At 40.4% G+C, this 6,000-nt stretch overlaps 1 protein-coding gene across 2 annotated transcripts in view; it reads right to left on the bottom strand.

Annotated features, from left to right (window-relative positions):
- Positions 1-6,000, bottom strand: part of LOC130530980 (short transient receptor potential channel 7-like) — a 33,894-nt gene that overhangs the window by 8,936 nt on the left and 18,958 nt on the right. The window lies entirely within an intron of this gene.

The following is a 6,000-nucleotide window of genomic DNA, read 5'->3' on the forward strand; positions in this document are numbered from 1 at the left end:
CCTCTCACCATGACCTGTCTCAAATGAGACACAAACCCAAGACCATCTTGCAGAGAGAACTCCCTCCTGCACGATCAGTGACTTGTGCTCCACATTAGAAATTCCTTCCTGACTAATGGTCTGTACCAGCATATTAATAACTACATCTCAAATCATTAATTTCCTTACAGTTTAACCCATAAATGTGTCACAGGATATATACTGCATCATGTATGGGATAACTTCTAACAATCATTTCAATTAGATGAAAAATGAGAGAAATAAACAATAGTATTTCCATATTGAGTGCTGAGACACGTGTAAACCCAAACATCTCCTACGCCACGTTTTGTTCTCCTGTAATACTTGGCTCAGGCTTCAAAACAGCTGTCATGACTGTGGCAGTGACCTCAGGCTGTTATCAGCAATACCACCCTCACACTCACTATTCAGCTCACACACGTTTGCCAGCATATTCTGCAACCAAGTGAGCTCAGGGAGGTGATTTTGGTCAAAATGGCTTGAAAACCATTCATCTGAGCCCTCTCTCTTTAAATAATATATCATATATCTGAAGCCTACAGAGACCATAAAAATGCGTAAACTGAAATGATGAACCACAAAGACGATAATAGTCTGTGGTCATGATTATGTTACATGCCAGCTAAGTTTTTAATGGACTTTTCCAATATTTCTACCCACACGTGTGAAACCATTGCTCGGTTTAGGTTTCTTAAAATAATACTTGGACACTGAAGGAGGGCTTTATTCCAGACAACATTAAGCGGCTTCTAATTCCAGACACATGCAGGGACAATCCCACACCTTGACCGCGCTCTCACTCTTGGGGGCCATAGACTGCCCCCTACCTCTGAATGGGTTCATACACATCAACTCATTCCATATGATGCCTCGGTGAATGTACTGCATCAACTCCATCCACACTGGATAACATTGACTCATGGACAGCTGGTGGTGCCGTGCGTAATTATTTGGTACGCTCACCTGGCTGTCTGACACTTTAATTGACTGAAATCAGTGTGAGACGTCTGTCTGGGAAGGAGAATAATTGAAAACGTGTAAAATGTATCCTGTGAGTTCGACAGCACTGTGAAATTGTTCTCACTGTTTTTTTCAAACCAGGTTACAAGTCACAGTGGGCATATGTGTGTATTATATGATACCCCGTTAGTGAGAAAAATGAGTAAATGAGATGGCCAAACTGCTGGATGACGGGAGACTTTGATTTTTAACGATGAGAAACTAGATCCTTATCAGCACATGTGTGTGTGTATTTGTGTACAGCATTGTACAACAGGCAGTGATTCAGCAGGGACACTGGGCATCTGGAGATGGATATGGCCAGTGTGTTATTAACTATAATTAAGACTGGCAGCTCCCAATAGGGTGCATCCAACATAATGACTTTACACACACACACACACACACACACACACACACACACACACACACACACACACACACACACACACACAACTGCACATTGCATCTGTATGTGGGAGACTGGTGAGTCACCCTGCCTTTGCTGGTCCAAATTCAATCACCGACAGCCCCAAATCAACCCCTAACCCCCTCGGAGATGTGTCAGTTTTTTATGTTTTTCTCCATCGTGTTCCCCTTTTAAATCCTCTCTAATCTTAAGCCTCAGTTTTCTTCATCTTTCTCACCCACTTTCTCATTATATTCCAATTTCAATTGCCGCTGCTTTCATATCTCTCTTTGCATCACCCTCCTTCCCTCCAAACTCCCCCTCTCAAGCCGTTGCCATCGTTCATCCCGATGGCTTTTAGCTATTTAAGTCAATCTATGTGGATGGCTCACACATTTCTATACTCATTTTTTTGCCCCTTTTGCTCACTGTTTAGTTTTTGGAAGCTTTATAATATCGAACAAATATAAATGAGAATATCTGCATTCCTTCTTCTCTTCTGTTGCCGCCTCAGAATATTACATTTCTGATCTCCTCACAGCTTGAATCTACTCTGAATTTGACCTGTCATCATTACGACATGGCCTGGCACACCTCTGCAAATAACCCACAGATTAATAATGTTACATAATTAATAATGTTAATCATGTATAAATTAATATTTGTTTGTTATTTAAAATTAGACTTTACTGTAATCTGAAAAGCTGCAGGTGATAAATGCAGACTGACTACACAAAATTCAATCATATGTTCATATTCATCCAACAGAGTGGAGGGTTTAAGCCTGAAAGACTCAACAAGAGTGTCCTGAAGCGCAGCACCTGCGTAAACACACATGCGCTCCATCAGTGCTGAAGAAAAGGTGGAGGCGAATTGAACACAAAGTGATGTGGCTCTCATGAGTAAAAGTTTTTCCTGAGCATGTGTGTGTGTGTGTGTGTGTGTATTTTGTGGACAGATGGTGAGGAACAAAACAGAGAAGGGGAGGATGCTGTGTGTCTGCAGGCAAGTTACCAGAGAAATCTTATTAATCAGGGAATTCAACACCACAAGAGAAGAAATTAGGAATATTTTGATACTGAATTAAACTCTTAGGCTTCCCTGTCCCTCTTTTTATCTTTTCACACTACACACTAATGTATCTTATGTATTATTGAAATTTTAATCATGTGATATTAGAGTCTGGCAATTACATTAATTATATTTTATGATGTTTTGATCCTTTTAATTACATGAAACTGATGATCGAGCGGCTCGCCAAAGTATTTAATGCTGAATATGTAAAAATATCTGTCCAGCAATTGTAAAACTTGTAAAACTTCTGTCTTTGAGTATTTACATAGTATTATTGAAACTATAAGAGCAGCAAAACTAATGTTATACATTATATCAGCCATTATAAAATATGTTCAAAGCTTAAAGTGTTATATAAATATATCTATATTCTGTTACAGTAGTTTCAAACTGACCACTGTGAAAACCTGAGGAGACGTTTGGCAGAACTCTACTGGTCCAACTTGGAAATGAGAATCTCTCTGCTGCTTGTTTGGTTGGTCTGGTTTCTCTCCACTTTTGCTTTTCTTTGTAGTCGAATAAATCATATGCGGAAAATAACCCCTTTTGCTTTGAAATGCAGATTTTTACAGGGCGACTCCATTGAAATCCACAGATTATTGCAAGATATCACTTATAGTATACGTGTTGGTGTTTGTCCTGTCCTCACTGTGCAATCTATCTGATCTTGTCTAGACCAGGTCCACATCAGTCTTGTTGTTTTGTCGGTTTGCAGCCGTGTCCCCTCCCTCCGTCAGCTCCTTTCCATTTGCATTGAATTACACGACGGTGTCCTTGCCTCTAATCTGATATGCTTCCTATTTTACAATCTCAGTGCTCATTTTGTTTTTCAGTAATGTTTTACTGGTAAGAAAGGAGGCTCTGTGTTGAGAACAACAAAATAGGAGCTACTGTCACGTCAGACACACGTGCAGACACATTTTTGTCTTTTTGAGAGATTATGATTCATTTTACAGTTGTTTTGGTAAATTAAAAAAACAACTTGAAGAATGAAAATATGAACTTAATTTCCCTGATAACATGGGATGATATTCTTCCCTCTTTTGCATCTTTATTTCGGGTTCACTTTGAAATAATCCAGTTTTGGGTTGTCCTTTCCTTTTCCCCCAAAACGGCTCACAGACATCTGACAACAAACATGTTCCCGTTCCACCGGTTCCCTGCCTTTTCTTCCCCTGTCATCTTTCACTCTCTCTCCCTGCATCACTGTCATGCATGGTTGACTAGGACATAGAAACAGGTCCAACAGCACTGTCCAATCAGCACCCAGAGAAGTGTGTGCACATTGATATTTGTTTGCCCATCAAAACAGCTGCTAAAACGCATGCAAACAGTGAGAGATGCACGTCCTCCCACAGTGTATTTCCAAATTTGGGAACATTAATGTGTGAGCGGCGAGCATTGTGTGTGCGTCTCATAGATGTCTGTGTATTTGTGCCTCTGGTGATTGGCCATGCATGGCTATTACTGCTCAGTCTTCATTAAGCCACATCCTGCTGTGCAGTCACATCCATAATATGTGTGACTTTTAGTTTGCCATAGAGTCATTGTGTAAAAGCGGGTTTAAATCAATCCTGAAATCCCTTTCTGTATTCTCCAGTCAGAGAGGGTCCTTCTTTGGAGTGATTAATACCTCCACCTTGCTCGCCACTCATTTTACTGTATCACAGCTCTCAGACCAGTTTTTTCTCCTTTGCCCTCTATCAAACACTGGCAGACAGCTAACAAACTCGGACGCGCGCAGCATGGGCGCACACGCGGGTGTGCAGGGTCTCTGCTGGCTGACAGAGGGAAAATAAATAGATGGAAAATTGTTCTTTTATGAATTCCCAATGTGCCACCCCAGCAGACCATAGATTTCACACTGGTAATTGAAAAGAGCAGATCAGCAGAATATGCACGATTACTAAAGAGGCACAGAAATGCCTAACAGAGCATGTGGAGCAAATTGGGCACGATATTTAACACGCGACAACATGTGATTAGACTGATACAGAAAACAAATGACACACTGCAGAGGCATTCATATGGAGTTTATCTGTGAAATAAAATATTACAGAACACGTTCAAAGCTAGACTGACCCCTGGTGGTGAAACTATAACATAAGGTGTTTCTCCTGGTGAAAATAAAGATTTTGGATCTTATCTTCATTATTTACTGATTGCGTTTCATTTTTAGGGGGATGTTAAAAACTCTTATGTTTGATTTAAGGTTGCAGCCTTAAATCCCTGACATTGATTCAAACTACCATAATTTCCAGTCCTGTTACTCTATTTCCTGTCTGCCTTTCTGCCCATCAGCGTAGTCTCAGGCTGCTGCTCTGTCTGTCAGCTTATTACACAGCATGGATCTTCGCCTCCATGTGGGCCAATCAGACCCCACAACCTCCGAAACCACTGTATGAAGGCTCAGCAGTGCAGCAAGTGCGTATGCAATTCACAGCAGAGATGTAAAGACTCTGTTTATATCACCACTGAAGGTGAATGATTTTAAAATCAATAGTTTTAAATGAAACTGTCAAAATGGAGCAACAGCACCACCAGCAATGTCATGCCATTGTATGTATGTAATTGTATAAATGAACAGATGTCTTAGGGAAATGGGGAGAGTGAGGATGACAGAAAGCTTCCAGTCTGATCTTAATGATGATGAAGAGCTGAGCTGAAAAGGGTTTCACGATGAATAATGTTCTTAAAAATACGAGACAAGGATGTAACATGAGTCTGTCTGCAGCCAGGGTGAAATGATGACAACCAGATAAACAGAACCCAAGCAAGGAGGCAGATGGTTCAGATGTGTTGGAAACCAAATGCATACCACTGCCATTAGATCCCAATGGGATAATGCATGTCCAGGTCCAGGTAACCACGAATGTATTAGTCTGCATCTAAATACCAGAAAATCCATCGAAATATTGGCAACCACAACTAGGATGATTATGGGCTGTCTTGTCGAAAACTTTCACAATCTAAATATAAATGGAGGTGCTACTGAATGAGTCACCGAGCAGTGCAGTGAGTATGGTTAAGAGCCAGTTATATGTTGATGAAATATAAAAAAATATTAATAATGAGGTATATTATAGGACCTAGGACAAGATTGGATCATGGCAAATCCTGCATAAAGCCTCAAGATTCAAAAGACCAGCATGACTACATACATGCAATGGATGCTCATAGACGTTAAGCAACTTTAATAGCCTGGTGTTTATTCCTGGATACATACAACACTGCCAAAACTTCCCCCGCAGCTCCTCTAGTCCACTTTATACTTCCACCAACATATGCAGAAAAAAATATGTGTTGATCAAACAGCAAGGAGATACTTTCCCCAAAGAAACTGAAGTAAAAGTAAAATCCCGGTGATTTAATTTTGCCTGGATTGCTTTGGGAGCCGAATTCTCTTCCACTCTTACAGTCCTGAGGCGAGTTTTAAGTTGATCTCCTCCATTGATATAACACCATGAATTTAATAAATCCAGAAACAGTCTCATCAA

This window comes from Takifugu flavidus, chromosome 9, assembly GCF_003711565.1.
Source record: "Takifugu flavidus isolate HTHZ2018 chromosome 9, ASM371156v2, whole genome shotgun sequence".
Lineage (NCBI taxonomy): Eukaryota > Metazoa > Chordata > Actinopteri > Tetraodontiformes > Tetraodontidae > Takifugu > Takifugu flavidus.